This window comes from Xenopus tropicalis, chromosome 3, assembly GCF_000004195.4.
Source record: "Xenopus tropicalis strain Nigerian chromosome 3, UCB_Xtro_10.0, whole genome shotgun sequence".
Taxonomy (NCBI): domain Eukaryota; kingdom Metazoa; phylum Chordata; class Amphibia; order Anura; family Pipidae; genus Xenopus; species Xenopus tropicalis.
Window position 1 is genome coordinate 84,231,134 of NC_030679.2, and position 21,506 is coordinate 84,252,639.

The 21,506-nt window shown below is 37.6% G+C and overlaps 1 long non-coding RNA gene across 2 annotated transcripts in view; it reads right to left on the minus strand.

The window, feature by feature from the left end:
• Positions 1-16,166, minus strand: part of LOC105946852 — a 209,489-nt gene extending 193,323 nt beyond the window's left edge. Inside the window, exons 1-2 of one of the 2 annotated variants that reach the window (XR_001170337.3) lie at positions 15,567-16,166; positions 8,155-8,208 (exon numbers count right to left, since the gene is read on the minus strand). This is a non-coding gene — a long non-coding RNA (uncharacterized LOC105946852). The remainder of the gene's footprint in view (positions 1-8,154; positions 8,209-15,566) is intronic. The other variant, XR_001924215.2, reaches the window with a different exon arrangement.
• Between the last annotated feature and the right edge of the window lie 5,340 nt (positions 16,167-21,506).

Sequence of the window (21,506 nt, forward strand, 5' to 3'; positions counted from 1 at the left end):
TACATACTATACAGTATATTACTGTGATGACTTTACACGATAAATACTCATCACTCATCACATTTCCAGTCCTTATCTTTATAAGGGTCATTGATTATATTTTGGGGGTCTTATCATTGAAGAACATTGTACTGGTATATAATATGTTCCATATGAATAGTGGTATATAGGGACTGATGTTCCCCTCTATTGTAAAATATAAGAATATTAAGTGTTACCAAGGAGTTCTATGACCTTACAAAATCAGAAGGCTGCAGGCTTCTTGAACTATTATTTTACAGCAAGGGGTATGTTATTCTTTATAATACACAACTTTGGTGAGACATGCAACATAAATTGGGTTGCCACCTGTCTGGTTTTGACCCGAACAGTCCAGTTTTCAGTAGGGATGTCAAGGTCAAAAATACATACCCAGTTTTCCCAATTTGTAACACAGATTGACACAGTGATTGGCCAATCACCGATCTCCACACCATAGCCCTGCGCCTGTGCCATCAAGCACTGCCTCCCTGCTCAGAGTTCCCGGGCAGGAGAGCTGGCAACCCTAGACATAAATAGCATCATTTGGCACCAATTAGAGTGAATTTGTTTACTAAGCTTTATTTATCAGGATATAATTGAGCAGAAATTGATGGCTTTTGAGTATCAGAATGATTTCCAGTGGGATTCAAACTACTCTTGGTTTAGATTATTGTTGTTTTCTTTCTCTCTTTCTTTCTCTCTTTTTATCTCTTTTGCTCCCTTTCTCTCATTTCTCTTATTCTCTTTCTTGCCTTTGTTTACTTTTCCCTCTCATTACTTCTCTTTCTCCCTTTCTTTACTTTTCTCCTCTTTCATTTAAGATTGATGCTGGAAGAGCATATACAAATTACCCAGTAAAAGAGGCAGACTGTCCAGCCAAGGCAGCACACAAAGCAGCACATTTTTGTTGGCGGTTATTTCTTTCTGTGTGTGGAACAGGGAGAGCTTGATACGTGTGTTTTGTCACATCACCACCTCAGAGCTCACCGAGAATGCTGAGTAGTGCTGCATTCATTAAATCAAACCAGGCTGGTTGGTATCTGTTGGAACAGAGGGCCTGTGGGGAAATGTTACAGCTTCATTGCTCAGCAGGAATACAGCCAGTATCAATCATGTAATGGTATTTTCCTTGCTAGAAGCTATCATTTAAAGGTGAACTATTACATTAATACAACTTTTTTTTCATATAACCTATCTATATGGTTTGCAGACATGCATGGAAGTATTTCCGTTCCATGACAAAACATAGTGGGGTTGATTCACTAAAGGGCGATAAAATGAGCGCTATTTATAGCATGCATTAAAAATTTTAGCACTTCTTATTTTTTGTGAATTAACGCTTGATTCACTATTTAACTCGTGATGAGCGTTTTTCTTGCGTTAATTTTCACCGTGTGCGTTATTTCCCGCTGCACACGATATATTTCGCTGCTTGCTATATTAGCACACGATTTTACGCACGTAAGCATTACTTTCAGAAAACTAATGTTCTGAAAATTACCATTTCCCTGAAAACTGGAGGATGCATCACTCTAGGGCCAACACATACTTGAAAAAATCCCACTGCAAAGTCCTTGTTGTGTTGCCAAAAGCTCACGAACCACAAGTTTAAGTACTGCCTGCCCCAAGTAGGTGTTAATATTCGCACAGACTAATGCGATATTTAGTGCATTTAACGCTTCATATGTGTTTGTGAATCATGCGTTAGTATCATTTCTATGCACGAATTAACGCAATGCGAGGTAAATAACGCATTGCGATAGTGCGGGTTTTTTTGCATACAGTATACCTATGACATACATGAAATACTTGCAGCATTTCCTATTACTCTTTAGATATTCCTACAGATGTATGTCAATACAGGTATGGGATCCGTTATCCGGAAACCCGTTATCCAGAAATTTCCAAATTACGGAAAGGCCATCTCCCATAGACTCCATAATAAGCAAATAATTCAAATATTTGAAAATGATTTCCTTTTTCTCTGTAATAATAAAACAGTACTTGTACTTGGTCCCACCTAAGATAGAATTAATCGTTATTGGAGGTGTTTAAACAATTTTTAGAAGATTTAAGGAATGGAGATCCAAATTACAGAAAGATCCCTTATCCAGAAAACCCCAGGTCCTGAGCATTCTGGATAACCTGTCCCATATCTATACTGCACTTTAGAGCACAATGGGATCTGAGCTAAATCCAGCAAGACCTTTAGGAAAAGATGATATTAAAACAAATTGAATGAGATATATAAGAGGGACATACATTATTTTGTCTGTAAAAAAGAAAACTGTAAACCACTGATTATATATACTGAGAATTAGGGGAAGGCTATCTCCCACAGACTCCATTATAAGCAAATGATTCTAATTTTTTAAAATGATTTCCTTTCTCTCCGTAATAATAAAACAGTAGCTTGTACTTGATCGTAACTGAGTTGCATGAATCCATTTTGATGCCAAAACAATCCTATTATTTAATGTTTAAATGATTTTATAAACAAGGTAAAGTATGGTGATCCAAATTATAGAAAGATCCCTCATTCAGAAAACCTCAGGGCCCAAGGATTCTGGATAATACATCCTATACTTGTATAAATAACAACTTCTCCAATGTTTACCCGGAATATACATATTCTAAGCCACATCATTAGCTTCTAAATAATACAATGCTCTTGAGGCTTTTTTGCTTATACAATTACAGGCTCATGAATAGAAGTGAGACAATGGAGGATAGAGACAGCAAGTCATACTGCAAAATCTCTAGTACCTATCATTACTCCCCTGGAAGGACCTAAATTAAGTATTCTTAAGCTTTACTGGTGTTCTGAGAAGCAGTTTTCCTGATAATTTCTGCTGTTTTTAGCAGTTTTGTCCCAGCCATGAAAATACTTGCAGAAGCTAAATGTTATATTTTAATGTGCTGTCACCTGTTGTATAGTAATCTTTAGCAAGTTCTGTAATGATAGTAAGAAATCAGACGAATTAAATTGTTGTTGTTCATTTTCTCACTATATATTTGTAATGGACAATAAACCATGGCTTTTCAATAATGCTTTGCCGTCTGGAATATATCTAGGTCATATTAAAACTTCCTGTTTTACATCAAGAACGTGACAGTATGTATCTGTGTCATCTGACTCTCCATGACCAACATTTGACCTCCAAGGCCATTTATTCAATACAGCTACATAAATATTATGAAATATTTAAACAGATCTATAGGGACACCTAGCAATTTTGGTATTTGTTGACATTTAAGATTAGCACTATACCAAGCTTAATATTCTTATGTTTTTGGAAAGTAATTGTAAAACAGTCTTTAAACACTTATCACTTTGCAATAGGAAATAATAGAGATGTAAAGTAGTGGGATCTGTAGTAACCTTAAGAAAGATGCAAATGTATTTCTAAAATGTTGGATAAGGAAATGGCAAGAGCTCTATGGAACTATCTGGTCATGCATCTAAATTTCATCATTTTGTATATTACATACCGTATATACTCGAGTATAAGCCGATCCGAGTATAAGCCGAGGTACCTAATTTTACCTAAGAAAACTGGAAAAACTTATTGACTCGAGTATAAGCCTAGGGTGGGAAATGCAGCCGCTACTGCTAAGTTTCAATAATCAAATTATTTAATAAAAGGACACTCACAAGTGCTTACATGACTACCATATTAATAAACACAAGATATGGGCTGGAAAATGAGGCGCATCCAACCTAAGATAACCATATGCAAGGTTGTACACGTTAATATCTCATTTAATTTTACATACATATTGAAATTGTGATGTGTAAATTTGTTATTTAATTCTTATATAGTTCCGTATACTTTTTGGGGTGAGTGATGTAGAATCACAAGTTTTAGTTTATCTAGAAACTCCGGCTCCATAACTGCAGCCTGAAAGGGAAACAAAATGTACTTCCTAGAGCATGCAAATGCAGGGAAATATATATATATTCACATGTATAGATGTTATCCCAAAATTTTATGTGCAGTATTCTGAATGTCTATAACGTGGCAGTAAAAGACATAGCACATAAAAGGATTAAACTGAACCTGTACTGGGCTCTGAAATGGCAGTGAAAGGGAAGGTGATAGGTTAAGATTGTAAGCTCCTTCCAACATGCATCATACCAATATAGCAACTGGAGCCCACTTTGCCTCAGGAGTCTATGAAGGAGAATAACAGTATGACAGCTCCCTTAACCATAAATAAACACAAACCTACAAACAAACAGCTTTCTACAATTTAATAAATATAAGAGGGACCAGTAACCCCACCCCCAAGCAGTGATATCCAAATGCCAAGACAGCAACCATACCACAACAACGAGTTCCTTATAGTTATATTACTACCAATGTGTAACTTACAATTTTCCTCTTCTGTGTCTTCGCCCAAAAAGACAGCCAGCTCTTCCAGACATGCTGGACTCCATGTGCGCCGTAAGTTTCAGCGTCGCGTAACCATGGATACCGAATAGTAGCGTACAGCAGTAGTGTAAGTAGCGAAAGCGCTCCCTGCGCTTTAGATTAGACAAATATGCCCCGAGGGGGGGTTGCGTACAGCAGTAGTGTAAGTAGCGAAATCGCTCTCTGTGCTTTAGATTAGACAAATATGCCCACGGGGCGGCAGGGGGGGGTTGTGCTTGTCCTCCAGAGCGCCGAACGAACGTCCCCGGTGGGTGGGGGTGCGAGCGAGCGCACGTCCAGGAGCGCAGAACGTAAACTACCATATATACTCGAGTATAAGTCGAGGGTGCCTTTTTAAGCACATTATTGGTACTGAAAATCTCGGCTTATACTCGAGTATATACGGTAGTTAAGTTGGGTGGAAAAAAATACATCAAGTTTAACTCCAAACAAACTCCAGTGCACAAATACACACAATTATACAGACTTATCTATATACTAATATATATATATAACATATTATATAAAAACTATATATACCACATATCTATACTAACTCTAGATCTTAAGATTACAATAGCCTTGGATATTAAGCTTTCACAAGAAATCATCCAATCCACTCTTAAAGGCATTATTAGAATTTGCCATCACATCATCACCTACGCTGCTTCAAATGAAAGTTCCGTTATTGTAATCTAAAGGTGTGGCCTGTGGTGTGTTTATCATTTCTATGGAAAAAAAATCATCCCCCTATAATCCCCTCTAATGTCCTTGTAAAGAGTAATCAAGTTCCTTCACAAGGGTCTCTTTTTCCAGAGAAAACAACCCCAACCTCAACAGTCTAACTTCATAGTTTAAATCTTCCATCCCCTTTACCATTTAATTGCACATCTTTACACTCTCTCCAGCTCATTAATATCCTTCTTAAGGACTGAAGCCCAAAACTGCACTGCATACTCAAGGTGAGGCCTTACCAGGGAAAAAAATGAATACTTAAAGATTTAAAAGATTTTACAATGGTTTGGCTTATTATTCTTCTTTGAAATACTTACTGCCAGGATCGCTTTGAGGCACCAGTGGACCAGACAAGTTTTTTTTTTATTGTTGGGCCCTCAAGAAATTTCTGATAAAGCTACCCCAGGCAGGTGAACGTAAAACTAGGCAATGAAAAAATGGTCTGTGCTGGTCTGTGCTGGACATCAGTCAAACATCAGTCAAACATCAGTCAAACATTAAAAAGATCTGATTATGGACCCCCTGGTGCTGGTGGACCCTGACTTAATTCCTCTTTTGTCCATTTACAATATTAAAACTGCACAAGATTAAATGTCATTTTGCTATGGTTTATTTAAAGTGATGTGAGTACCTACCAAATCATTGACTATCTGGAACACTCTTTCTTTGTTTTATACTTCACAGCACCATATCGGTTTCATTTCCTTAGTTATATAGGGTTTTAAACCTGTTATCATTTATAAAGATGCAGTTTCAGAGAACTAAGTATTTACAGTAAGATATTAAACTGTTAAAATCCTTCATTATTTGGTGGAAGAAAGCACATGGGAAAAGCTTTTAGCAAGTCATTATTGCTCCACTTATATTCACAGCTAAATGACAAGGAGGCAGAACATAAACTCTAATGAACTCTCTGATTGTTTTATTGAGGTCACCAGACAATGCTACTTTCTAGATTAGCAGTCTAGGCAGATGGTTTTCCAAAAGCCCAGTGCTCCAATTCCGCTTCATGATAAAGGCATTCTGCCTAAATGGTAATGCTATATTCTAAAGGTGAGTATTTCTTTCTCTGGTATAAATTAGTAGTTAAACTAGTAAGGGACTAGTAAAACATACATAAGGTACACCTTTTCTAAATAAAGGTGTAATAAATTAGATCTTCTGACATAAGCTGCTTTGTCATGCTCCTGATGGTAAGAAAGGTGGGTGGCCATGCACTGCTGTCACTCAAACACTGGTGGTTGGAGAAAGGCTGGCGAGTACTACACACCAAGGCAAATTAACAACTTGCTTTGTCATTTAATATTACTTATTAGAGTATTTTTAAACAAAGATGCAGAATACTACATAACCTAGTTACATAGCATGTAACAGGGGGGACATTTCCTAAACATAAGTTAACATTTTATTCTTGATTATACTACACTTGAACAAATAGTTAATAGTTTCTTTAAAAGGTTGTTCAAATGTTTAAAGTCTGCACTTTTTTAACTCAACCAGGCAAAAAGTCAAATGAATTCATAAAACAATACCTTATTTAGTTACAGTGACATTGGGCCACCAAGTTACAAACAAATGTATTATTCTAAAACACACAAGCCTTCATGTCTACAATATACAAAAGACTCCAGAGGTTAGTTCTTGACAATGTATACTGTTTAGCTAGCAATTCATTTTCCAACTGCCCCAGTGACCATTGGGGTATGTGATGGCACTACTAAGTGATTCAGATGATCAAACTCTAGTGTAAATTAAAACATAGTTGACCGGCCAAAAGTGGCCAAAGGTACAGGTAACCTGAATGTCTGTTACTGGCCAGCTCTGAAATGGACCACCATTCGATAGAAGAATCCCCACCCTACCAGGACAATTAGCAGCAAAGATTGAAGAGTAAAGTATTAATATGAAGAGCCACAGTATTCCATTTAGTTAAGATGAACAAATGAATACTATTAGGGGAATGACACATGGGGAGATCTGTCGCCAGCAGTAAAAATGCATCGATTCAGCTTAATCATGAGAAAATGCAAATGAATCGCCTTATATAATGTCATTTACTTGTGGCAATTCAAATGTTAACTAAGGGGGAGAAATCTGTCACCTGCAGTAGCGCATTTTTACAGAGGGTGACAGATCTTCCTGTGTACCGTTGCTCTTACCTGTAAAATATCTGCAGTGTTTACTTACTTAGGGCAAATTAGATTAGAAATAAGATTTTTCACCCCCAATTAAATCTGCATTACTGCGGGATACAAATCTCCAAAAATTTCTTGCCATAGCATAACATTAGGATCACCTCAAGTAAAACATATTACACAGGGCTTAATCACAGGAATATGCAAAAAGAGGCAATTTCCTATAATTAAGCCAGATCACCCAGTTCTATGTTTCACTTACAGAAATCCTAATGTTATTGCAAGGTTTAACCATGGGCAATAAATCTTACCATATGCCATTGCCCCCAATGCTACAGCTATTGAAATGACTCTATGCCCGCTGGTTTGAAAACTATGATCACTGTTAAAATGTTATAATATGTAATAGAATAATGTGTAATAATAATGTGTAATAGAATTTAAACTGCTACTTTGCCACATGTGCAATGGTTTGTGCCCTTATTGGGTTACAGATCTTCCTTGCTATTGTGCAATATAAATGGAGCTAGAATACGGATATGCTTGTTTCGCACATGGGCAACAAATCTTTCGTATGCCATTGCCCTGAATGCTACAGCTATTGAAATCACTTTATGCCCACTGTTTTGAAAACTATGATCACTGTTGAAATGTTATAATGTGTAATAAAATTAAGACTGCTACCTTGTCACATGTGCAAAGGCTTGTGCCCTTATTGGGTTACAGATCTTTCTTGCTATTGTGCAATATAAAGGAAACTAGAATACTCATATGTTTGTTTTGCATTAAAAATACTTGCCCTTTATTCAAAAAACAATTTGGTTTAAAAAAAAAAAAAAATAGATTACCTTAGTTTATCCCTGGATACCTGAGCACATCCTGTGTGGTGTTGCTCTTTCATCCTGTTGACAAACATTTATTACGTAAGTTGGATTCCTTATCCCAAAGGATGTGTGTGTGTGTGCGCATCATTATATGCCATTGCATGATGTAAATGCAAAACAAATGTCAAATAATTTAGTTGCTATTTTTTACTTACATAGGTCAAGTGGCCTTTAAGTCACACTTTGACCCTTAGGAAACTGTGTACAGGGGTTAGGTTCACTAAGGAGAGGGCTTAAATATAAACATAGAGTGCAAAGTATGGCTTTGGGCTACAAAAGTTTCTCTGGTTAAAGGGATACTGTCATGATTTTTATGGTATACTTTTCATTTCTACATTACACTGTTTAAATAGCAAATAATTCACTCTACCTTTTAAAGTTTTATTCTTGAACCAACAAATACAACCATCTCAGTGTATTGTGCCTGAGTCTGAGCTTTCAGAAGGAGCTAGCGCTACATATTAGAACTGCTTTCAGGTAACCTATTGTTTCTCCTACTCCCATGTAACTGGAGGAGTCTCAAGCCAGACTTGGATTTCTTACTATTGAGTGCTATTCTAATATCTACTGGGAGCTGCTATCTTGCTACCTTCCCATTGTTCTGGTGATTGGTTGCTGGGGGGGGGGGGGAAAGGCCGGGGGTGACATCTCTCTAAAGCTGGCCATACACGCACCGATAATATTGTACAAAACCTTGTTTCGTACGATATTCGGTGCATGTATGGCAACTTGGCGAGGCGACTGATATTGCAGAAGGCTGCAGATATCGGACGACTCGGCAATCGGGCAGGTTAAAAGATTTTGATCGGGCCCCGTTGAAGGCGCCCGAGCAAAATCTATGTTCAGGGCTGAATCAGCAGAAGGAGGTAGTAAAAGAACTGCGTCAATGTGACTGCATCAGAGTTCAGAAGTCCACTTTTCACACGTTGTCTGTGGAAAATAAATGACCCCTATAGTGATTGTAATGAATTAAGTAACAGTTGGTCTAAATGCTAGAAGAATGGATTTCAGTTCATTGCAACATCTGCCGTGAAAAAGAACTATTATCTCCTTGTGACACATTCTTAACATTCTTCAGATATCCGCTCAAGGCTTCAAAGTCTTTTTGTCATTGTCAAAGCAGTGCAAATGTAATTACCACACAATGTTTTCCGGTAAAAAAAATAAAAAAGAAGAAGAATTACACCTGTAAAGGGGGAGAGGGAAATAAAAACTTAAGGTCTGACACACAAAGCTACTTGTAGCCAGCTACTTGATGCTGCTACAAAACACCAGAAAATACCCTGCCATAGACAAAACTGAGAACTGTCTCTGCTAAAACATATGTTGAGACAATTATCAGTATTGTCTATTTTGTAATAGCTGTGTGTCATTTCCCTAAGGCTGATGCCCCACGGAGCAAGTTAGTCGCCTGATAGATCTCTGCTATCGCTGGTGTCTAACCACTCTGAAATGCCTTTTCACCGGCAACAATAGGAGTCGTTGGTGGAAAGGCCTACTCATTGCTTCAGTTTTCGAAAGTCATGCAAAGTTTCCTCTTGCAGCCAACTTCACGTGATTTCGGAAAGCTGAAGCAATGTGTAGGCCTTTCCACAGCTGACTCCTATTGTTGCCGGTGGAAAGGCATTTTGGAGCAGTTAGCCGCCTGTGGTACCAGATATCTATCGCTGATGACTAACGCTGCATGGGGTATCAGCCTAGTTTCTGGAATTGTGATTAAAGACATCCACATTTGCACTATGCATCTAGCAACACCAATTTAATGGCACAGATAAAATGCAGACAAAATGTAGTTAACATATTTTAGCCTTGTCAGATGTCATCACTGATTTATGATAATTATTATTATTTAATGCCTTGGCAGAGAAAGTTAACAAATCAGTTGTTCTCCAGAGAGAAACCACTTCCATCTGTACCAGTTGGTATTTGTCTCTTTCATGTTAACCCTTACTTTTATATTGCATTTGGTCTCATTATACTCAAGTACTTCTGTTCAGAAACCACTCTTTGCACTATAAGAAATAGTTGGTAAAACAAATTAAAGATTATTATGTTAAGAGTCAAACACAACTTGTACTTATATAAAACATGGCTTGTATTAGGACTGAATGATATCCAGTCTTACTCTGTACTATAATGGTTCCTTTGTAGGAGTTCTGTTACTTAGCTACACACTTGCACTGCATTCATGGTTTCACATTCTTGGCATTTACGAGTATAATAATAGTTGTGCTTCCCCCAGAGATCTGACCTGGATATACCTTAAGGGCGGTTCAATGAGAATAGAGACTGAGGCTTTTCAGACTGCAGACTGTGATAAAAATAGAGGAGATTACATTGCCTCTCTTGTTTCAATCTACTGCTGACTAATAATCCACAAGCAGGGAATGGATGATGTCAGTGTGCCCTATACATGCTTTCAGTCACATACTCACATGCTTTGCACTCTTGTCAGTGGAATGCAAACACACTTCCAGTCATCACACACTCCCAGGTTTCTCTATGTCCATCAGTTCGTTTGGCAATGTACATGTGTTGGCACATTATATGTTCAAAAGAGTTTGGCTTTATAGCTGTTCAAGCACATTGATTTCCCACACTCGTCACAGTATAAAACAAAGGATTTTTTTCTCTGTACATAAATTTAAAAGATTCCTAACCCTCTTCACATTTGGTAAACAATATTATTTACCAGTGACATGAATGGGGAATCAAATAAGCTCTACGGTGACAATAAAACTTTATACATTGATTATTTGGAATCAAAGCAGACAGAGTCAGATGTATATTTTTTTGTACAGTCATGGGCAAAAATATCAGCACTTTTTTTAAAATATTGCACTGGTTTTACCAGAAAATTGTTCACATATGTATCTCTTTTGTGTGCAGTGCATTGCACTCTATGACCTGCACTACAGTAGCTGAGCTCAAAGTTGCACCTAACCCATATAGATTTGTTATTGGTGGATGCCTAAGAGAGTTATCTACTATATCGGTCACATCCACATGACCAGGTTGTCACTTCCGTGCAACTTTAAATAGATAACCTATAAAGTGTAAAAGTCTTGTAGCATTCCTGAGTCATTGTTTCAAGGAGTGACTAGAACACACAGAAATTATTAGTGATGTAACAATTGAATAGATTACTTCTAGCTGTATAAAAGGTAATTGTTCTGCATACACTTTTTAGCCCAATATGGCATTTAATGAAAACATCATCATCAAGCAAAACTCATTTAGGTTAAAGAATTATTCTTTCCTTATAATATGTTAAAGATGCAATAGCCTTACATTATATTGTACTTCTAAGGTTGAAGACTAGTTTTCTTTGTACAGGTTTGGGACCCAGGGGAAATTCTGTGCCCCTCTCTTCCCTGGGGTGGACCTTTTAACACTTTTCCCCACGCCTGCCAATTACAGCTTCAGCGTAGGTCAAGGGCGTGGCTTGTAACGCTAGTGCAGGAAGCAAATTTGCACCTTCTACACTAGAAATGACAAAATTCTGATTGTTAAACAATTTGGAAAATGATAATAACTGGATTCAAATGACTATGGGAGATGACCTTCCTGCTTTCTGGACAAAAGGTTTCCAGGAAACAGATCCCATACCTGTATTTTGAGCCTATTTAATTACACAGACCATACCAGCTCACTTACAAGCCAAAGTTTATTTTAGCTGTGAAAGAAAGACAAGAATATATTGCTCATTATCTGAAAAGACAACTGACTGAGTCATGGTGTCTTTGGGGCATATTTTTAAAGCAGTGTTAAAAACTGACTTTAGAGTAAACTTTACCTCATTGTTTTAATGCCAAGGAATGCTATGTAAAATCACATCTTTAAAAGGCTGTGTAATAATTCTATGCAAAAGAGTAGCTGAATGTAAAATTTTGGCACTTGCATACAAAAAGCAATATAAAAAACAACCGACTGCCTCCACTTTTCACAAAAGATTGGGCTTACTGCCAACAATGAGAAAAAACAAAGAAATGATCCCTTAAACAGAAAGCAGTATGTCTTAAAAGAAGACCCAACACTGGGTGGGTCCCTATAATCATTTTTAATACAGCATTCTTCTTTCTACAATAGACTATAGTAATTAAAAATTAATTATTGAGTTAACTCTATACCAGCTTTGGGTCCCTTGGGTAAAACACAGATCTTACCATAGCATTCAATGATATAAAAATGGTTATGCGGACTATGCATTTAGAGTGAAGGCAGACATTAAGGAAGAAATGCTTGGCTTTGTATTGTTTGACAATTTAGGAACTATGAGAGGGGGAGGTGTTTTTTTTAAGTTGTGACAACCCTAATCAGCTACTTTGTAAGTGTGACTGAAGGAAAGAAAACATATTTAGAAGTTGGTGACACTGCCATTTCCTGTGAAAGTTGTCGATTCACATGGGAAGGTGTGTGTATGGCCAGCTTTAGGTATATGTTTAGAGAGAACCTCGCACTACAACTCTACTATAGGGTGCTCAGATGTGTAATGGAAATTTAAATAAATTGAAAGAACACATATATAGCTCTGGCACACCTATAACTAATAAAATTTAACCTTTATTAAGAGGATACTAAAACATATTGGTTTAAAAAGATAGAAAAGCAAGAAAAAAGAATTTCTAAAATAGCTACCCTATGCCTTGTTTGTAGATTATACTGACATATCTGTGACAATCGTCACATTACTGCTCTCTTGAGGTTTCTGAAAAATTTCCTCAGATATTGTAACAAATGTAACAGTACATTCAGTGTAAGCAGTTCTGCTGATGCTATCGACTGGAACCTTTACTATGTTGCAAAGGACTGGTAATTGTATCAAAATGTTTAGCTCACTCGGTAGCGAGAGTATAAGGTAAGTTTTTAACCTGTTTATTTCACAGGGTTCTATAGTTCAAATCCCAGACCTCTCAAATTGCTGCACTCAAAGTGTTACTGATGAAAAATTATTCACTCTTTCCATGTTCACATTTCTTTGTTAGTTAATTATTTTATTATATATAGTTTTTAGTTTGTTGGTACAATTAATCGGCAGGTATAACCGATTCGTATAGAACACATGGGAAAAGGAGCGCACGGTAAGTTTGTGACCTGTTTATTTCACAGGTTCAAATCCCCGATCTCCCGAGTTGTGCCACTCAAAGTATTGCTAATAAAGAGTTAGTAACTGTTAACGTGTTTGCGTTTCTTTGTTGGTTTTGGCGTGCACGCCACAAGCTGATTTGGGTTTATATACTTCTATCTAAAATGAAATAATACACAATAAAAGCCAAAACCAACAAAGAAACGCAAACACGTTGAGTGCAGCAATTTGAGAGGTCCGGGATTTGAACTATAGAACCCTGTGAAATAAACAGGTTAAAAACTTACCTTATACTCTCGCTACCGAGTGAGCTAAACGTTTTGATACAATTACCAGTCCTTTGCAACATAGTAAAGGTTCCAGTCGATAGCATCAGCAGAACTGCTTACACTGAATGTACTGTTACATTTGTTACAATATCTGAGGAAATTTTTCAGAAACCTCAAGAGAGCAGTAATGTGACGATTGTCACAGATATGTCAGTATAATCTACAAACAAGGCATAGGGTAGCTATTTTAGAAATTCTTTTTTCTTGCTTTTCTATCTTTTTAAACCAATATGTTTTAGTATCCTCTTAATAAAGGTTAAATTTTATTAGTTATAGGTGTGCCAGAGCTATATATGTGTTCTTTCAATTTATTTATATGGCCAGCTTTAGACAACTTGCAATTGGTCTTAATATTTGTTTTCAGCATCACTGCAGTTTAGGATTTTTGGAGGTATATGGTTGCTAAGGTCTGCCTTACCCTGCCACCCAGCAGTAACCAGTTTATGCCACCCCCCTTGCTCTTACCTTTTTCACTTCAGAGGGGATGGGGCAATGGGAGCCGCATCTATAATGCAGAGAACACAATAGCTCGGTTGTTTAAGTTCCCAGAAGTGGATTTTTGTCTCCCCTGGTAACTTGCTGGGCACTGCCACCTGAGGCAAGTTTCTCACCTCAAGGCAGCAGCGCCCCTGGCAACCAGGCAGTGGTATAGAGAAAGTATGGAAGATGATGTCAGGCACCCCCAGTGATTGTATTCACTTACCTGATACCAGGCTGGTGCTCCTATTAGCAGAAAATTGCACCAGCCCAGGGTACATGCAGGTGAGCTATTCTCTTCTTTTTTCTTGTTTCTCTGAGATCCCAGGGCCCGCGCATGTGCAGAAGAGTAAAAAATCGGGCTTTTTTTGTTTAAGTTCAGCTCTTCACTCCACTGCACATGCCCAGCCAGCACAAAGAAAGATGACCGAAAAGGATCGCTCATCTGCATGTACCCCAGGCTGGTACATTTTGTTGCTAACAGGAGCACCGGCCCAGGGTACCAGGTAAGTGAGTACAATCACTGGGTGTGTCTGACATTTTGGCACCCCTCAGTGATTCGACATTTCCTTCTCCTTTAAAGGTGGCCCACCCCATTGGTGTCAAGTATCGTTTTTACTAGCTAGGTGGCAACCCTACCCATAAATACAGGGCCGCCCGTGTTAAGCAGTACTATATTTGTGGGGAGGGAGGTACATAGGCAATCACTGAAAGTGACTTTAGACTTCATGTCTCCAAATGTTTGTTTTAAGTGTTGCAGTGCATTGGAAATACACATTATTACTTTTCTAAGGTTACTCTGTACAAAAATCTTTGTGCTTTCATTGGATTACATCAGTTTATGTACAAAATGCGTGTTTCCTGTAAGGAAATGTTACTAATAATAGCAATTGCAAACAAACTGATGGTTGCAATAAACAAAATCAGAATGAGACAATTCTATGCAACCCTTCTTTGAGATAGGATTAAAGCCAACATTGTTATCTTTGTAAAAGGAATAGGCATAAACATTAAGAATAAACTGTATATGTAATATTGTGCTTTTGTTGGGTGCATAGAAGCTTAATATGAAAAGATAATATTTGGAGCAGCAGATCAGACACAATGAGAGACACAATGAGAGCAAACTGAGAAAGGATTCAGTTAGTCAATTTTTTAAGACTGATGCTAACCAGAGTGATAGTATTAGTTGTTTAAATAGATCTCTAGGACTGCTATGTCCAATTGTGAAAAGGATCAGGCCATGAGGCCAATGTATAAGGCTGTGCACATCCCAGTGCCATGTACATTCTATACCTGCATAGACAGAAGCACTTGAAAATATTTTTTAAATTGTCCAAAACCCAGACGAGTCTTTTAAAATATTTATTACTACATAGGGTCTCCCAAGGTGTATACACTCTCATTGGTCACTTGTATAGCTTACCAAAACAGTTGAATGCAGATCATACAGACCAATTGTGGCTGTTGCTGTGGCTACTTACAAAGGTGTTTGGCTGTCAAGTTCATCAGAATATTCCCATATCCAGTAGTCATGTAGTAAATGAGATTTGCAGTTTAGTGGCAACCTTCAGCTTCTGTCTGCTACACTGCACCTTGCAGATTATGTTGCAGTCTAGCACACGCAAACTACAGAAGCCTGCAGGAGACAACCTTCCTTTCTTGCTTTTCTTCCTGGGGCAGTTCAGATATGTGTGGTGAAAACAGAAAAATGAACAAGTGTTTCCCATATTCATTGTTTTGTGTTGTATTGGCACTTTATCGGGGGCCCAGTACATTGCGCTGACATTTGATATTTGAGTTTACCTCATAAAAGCATTTATGTAAATAAGATAAATTTTGTGTTTAATTTGAAAATGCTGGGCTTTTCAAATTGCTCATTTCTTTGTTGTTTAGCAGAACACTATGCCCTAATTTGCAACCTGAAACCACACAAGTGTGAAACCGGTTTAATTATCTGAATCTAACCTATAGCCATGTGTCATAGAGGGTGGAATACAAAGCTTTTAAAGCTAAGTGGGAGGTCCAGCTATGCATAACTTTCCTAATTTTAAACCTGCTACTGACTCTAACAGACACAGGTAATATATTTTAGAAAGCTAAACTTCCTGATCATGGGTTAAAACACACAGGTATTGTGGCCGTTGCAGCAGCCCAGTGAAGGCACGCATAGTCAATTTTAGAGTGAAACTGCTCAAGTATGCAGTTCTGCACCATAATGCAATGGCTCCATGTGCCTGCACTCAATAAGCTTGTTGTAGCACAGGGACAGATTCTTGTCCTGCAATACAAAACAGTATGCTACTAATAAGTGCTTTGCAAGCCTTTGGGAAAGGGCTGCATCAACTAACTGATGTAGGTCTGACCCCAATGGGATTTTTAAACCTGTCCAAAAGATATCTGTTGTTTTTTGGATAGGGCCTATACTCGGACTAAAAGACCTAATCGGCAGGTAAAATCTGCCCATGTATAGTCCGTTTTACTTTCAACAAAATAAAAGTCACATAAATGATTGTAGACGTGAATCCACACCTAGGTCACACCCGCTCAGCAAACACTGCAATTTTTTAGCTTTGGACTGACGTGAGCAGAAAACTTAGACTTCTGTAAAAAAAAAATAATATAGCAGATGAGTAATGCATTATTCTTTGTCTACATCTGAATTGTTTTATGTTTGGAGAAACCAAAGGTTTCCACCCACACTGTTTGTGGGTGCTGCCCTGTTGCCCTCCCTTTGCAGGTGGATGCTACTTCTGATACAAAATGAGCAGATACAGCAGCCTTATTGTTAAAAATCAAATGGGATGGGGAACAATACCCAATGAACATTATTCAAAATGATGTCTAAAACAGACAAATGCAAACACAACCATCACATTAGTTAATATCAATACTGAATGACTGAAAAAAATAATATGAAATTTAACATCTCAGACCATTTGTTAACTTGGGGGCAGTGCTTAGGGTTATGCATTCATCCCATTAAATATGTGAATATTTGAAATAAACGCTCTTGTTTGGTTAGCTGTTACTGTATATGCATAGTGCTGACTAGACTCTTCTAAGCAGCCCTCTAGTTTGTATCCCAGTAGATTAATAATGCATTTTACAGCATGAAGGTTTTATATCTGTCTGGTTTAAAAGGAGAAATGAGAACGCTTAGTTGGCATTTTCAATGTTTATCCTTCTGGTGATTAAATACTGATTCAGAGCTAACCCATAATGACCCAGTTTTGGATTTTTGAAAACCTAATTCCATTTCACTCTAATAAAATAAGGTCTCAAAAATGCCTAGAAAGGAGCATTATCACCATAATGCCATGGGGTTAGTTAACATTTCTGCTGATTCCTATGTTTACAGTAAGTAAATGTTGGATTTTCTGCTGTTTATCCAGATGGCCAGTGACTAACAAATAATGAGTCATTATGTGGTGAGCTCAAAACTCCCAGAACAATTCTTTTTGGGTTACAAACTCACTAGTAACACGTGGCTAGTTTGAAAATATTGATCTCCTAACCTAAGCCATTTGAATTTGATATGCCTTTTAATTAACAGCCAAAATTCCTGGAAGGATTTGCACTCAGGGCTGACTTTAGGCTATGGGTGGCCAATTGACATGGCCCAAAAACTGGGTTTGCCTTCAGGACCAAGGAGGAAACTGGCAGAAGTAAACCAATATAGGATATACAAAGGGTTAAAAGGCTCAAAGTCAGATTCCAGGAAAAGGTCAGGGCAGGCAGCAGGCAGAATAGTCAGAATCAAAGCAGAAGATCAAGTCAAAATAATTTAGGCCCACCCAGCAACTCACTAAATAAGACCTATATAAATCGGGCATTGAACTCAGGTGTTTGGCATCCTTTTATTACAAATTTAACACCACACCATGATGCCATGCATGGGCACCACCATCTTGGATATGGCACCAAAGAGAGTGACCCGGAGCATTCATTACACTACTAGAGCACTCATGAATCACTCAGCCAGGAGCTGGTAGTAAAGATTTATGCTCGTAAAGATTTATGCTATGTAAGTGCAAGCGTACTCAGCCTTCCTGACCGATCCAGTCGTTAGATCATCTATGTAGACTTTGTCTATTTTGGCCAACTAGAATCAGATGAAAATTACCACTGTGCATAATATATTATTTCCAAAGTCAGTCTGAGCACCAATAAATGAAGTACCAGTGTGTGGGCCCAAAATTAGCCAACATTTCATTCATAATCGAGATGATTTCTATACATAGGGTACAGCTTGAAATTGCTTTAATGCTTTATATAAGAGGCGCTCAATTTGCTGCTTGTAGGAGAGTATCAGAACTATATGCAAGTATAGAATCTAATATCTGGAATGCTTCGAACCTGGGGTTTTCCAGATAAGGGATCTTCTTTTTGTAATTTGCATTGCCATACATTAAGGGAGGCCAGTTACTAATGTTTTTTTTTTTTTCACGATTTGTGTTGTTGTGCTAAAACTTCGCTATCTAAAAGCTAACAAGGTCATGTAGAAGTCAATGGGAGTTGTCCTATGCAAACTGTAAAAATATTTATTTAATTTTTATTTTTGTTTGTTATTTTTGTTTGTTTTCCAAAAAGATTCGTAGGAAAACAAATACCCTGAAGTTTGTGGTTTTAAAAAGCTCTAAAAACATTAAAATCAGAATGAGGATAAATGTGCCTCCAATGTGCTAAAAAAACATTTAAACATTAAATAAACCCAATAGGATGGTTTTGCCACCAATATGGATTCATGCAGCTTAGTCAAGATCAAGTATAAGGTACTTTTACAGAGAACTTATTTTATGTACTTATTACAGAGAAAAAGGGACATTTTTCCTTAGAATGGTCTTCCCGTAATTCAGAGCTTTCTAAATTACATCTTCCAGATAAGGGATCACATATGGCACCTTTATTAAGGGCCCAGCAAACAATGTGAGAGCAAGTCCGCTAATAAAGTCATCATAAATCATCATTAAATTAACTGTTCCTAGCAGAATCCTACAAATCAGGCTAAAATGGGAGGATAGGTAGGATCCAGCTGTAGGAGGCAATTATTACAGTAGTGTATATGGGGCTGAACACATTTGCTAACTTGCATCAGTGCAATAAACCATAGGAACCAGACATTTTTTTAATTATTCAAACTGTGTGCTACAACTAGAACTATCTGTTACTAATTCCTGTACTAGTGCAAGTTTGCAACAATAGTATAATAACACTATTCTACTATATGTAATTAAAGGGTATCGGTACAATTAATTATCTTCATTGTTTCTACTGGTGGGTTGAAACAATGAAAAAGCTACAGAAATATGTGTCTGGGAAAGCATAATTCCAGAGACCTTAGACAAGCACTATAAAAGGTTATGTGAGGCCTGGGGGCAGCCACATGGCTTAGGTCTTAAATACAGAGGCCATAATTTAACACAGCTGAAATCACAGAAGGTGGTGCCAGGTTACTCTAAATACTAATGCTATGTGCTCCAAGTCACATCACCCATCCGCACTGAAAGAGACCAGCCTACAAGCAAAGTAGAGTTAGTGCTTTACTAAAATCCTGATGTGAAACCTGACTTCAGTCACATAAGCTGCTCTTCACAGCCAGATTTTTTCCCTCACTGACAAATGCCCAATGAAGGAAACAAGCTACGCTGCATCCAAATACTTCTTTAGTTACTTGTTTGCATAACAGACTCCAAACCTGTGTAAATCTATCTGCTACTTTTAGATGTCCATAAATAGAGTGACCTGTATGGGCAAAAGCATACAGATACAAAAGATTTGACTCCTCTTCCCTTCCTTTCAGCTGACTAATAAGAAAATAAATTTCTGCCAGGACTAAGATTTTCACAAAGATCTTCAGTCTAAATGATTGGGCAGTATGGTTGAAAATGGCCAAAAATGCCAGTTTTATTCTGTTAGCCCTAAATAACAATTGATTACACAAAATGTTTATATTTGTGGCACAACATACTGGGAAGTTATGTTGCCCCCAAAATGTCACTCATGAGTTATTGTACCTGTACCTATGCCATGGGCAAGCCCTCCAGAATTATACTTTATTTTAAAAAGGGTGTGTTGAAACCTTAACAACCCCATGTCCAGTGTATTTTTTGTATCTCTTGTTTAATGATGCAAGGAACAGCTGCAGAATATTTCAGCACCATGTAAATAAAGATTAATAAGAGACCTGATGCAAGTGATACAGAGATTTCAACCCACCTTACGCCACACTGTTCTTATGTAGATACATTCCTATCTTTCTTCATTTTTAGCAGAATTAGGGTAGTTAAGCTTTTTAACTTGGGACTTTGACAAGCCCACCACCCTCACTAAGTAAAACTGCACAGTAGGTGTCAGAGACCCACAGTATTGCTGAGCTGGGGGTGGGAAAGGTTCAATAACAAAAACATTGTTATCTATTGTTTAGCGACACTGGTGCAGTAATAACGATGCCATGGGCAATAAAAATAGTCTTCTAGGATTTTTATGGGCGGAATCTTCTGACTGTCCTTGCACCTTATAGATACAAGGCACTAAATTGTGCTCAGTCAGGTGTTTCTTCCAAACCAAAATTTGTTAAAAAAACACTGCAGAACACATAAACCCCTAATATACCTGTGTCTGTAATCTGTACTTTCAAAAAGTATAAATAAATACCATTTTATATGCTAAAATCCAGCTGCAAAACAGTTTTTCTTTTTCTGTGTCAATTAAGATCCTGGCAGGGCAGGAGGGACTAAAATTTTGATGTTACAGATAGTAACAACTGCTCCACAGCTTCTAGACAGCATGCAGGAACTACATAACCCACAACACATTGCCCTGTGATGTTCCTTTCCTTAATGACATCACGTGTGCAGGCTTAAGGCAGGTTTCTGCATTGTCATGCTTTTCTAAAGTGTCACGGGTCCAGAAGCTGTTAGTTAAGTGTTTTTTTTTCAAGTTCTGAAAAGGTTTAAACCCAAGACTTGTTCTGGCCAATCAGCCATCATTGGAACCTCTCCAGTAATCACCTCTTAAAGTGACACTGACACTAAAAAACTACTCTTCAAAATATGAATGTACATTAAAAGTTATCTATGGGTCATGGTTTTTTACTGATATGTTTGCTTTTGCAAGTAGTTGTTGTTTGAAGTTCTTGAACCTGACTGTTTTGCCAACCTGACTGTCCCTTCTCTGTTATAGTTTCTAATGCTAATGGACTAATGCTGCACAAATATGGCAGCCCCCTTTGTAAAGAAACACAAGGAATAGGATAGGTTATGTAAAAGCAGTATCTTGCCCTGAAAGTGTCTTTCCTTTTGGTCATGACTTTAGCAAGACTTGTGAATGAAATCATGCTCTCTAAACTGATAATGACAATCTTAACTTCTTTAAAGACGGAGATGTGCTAAATACGCCAGACAATTTTCTCCCTGATGTGA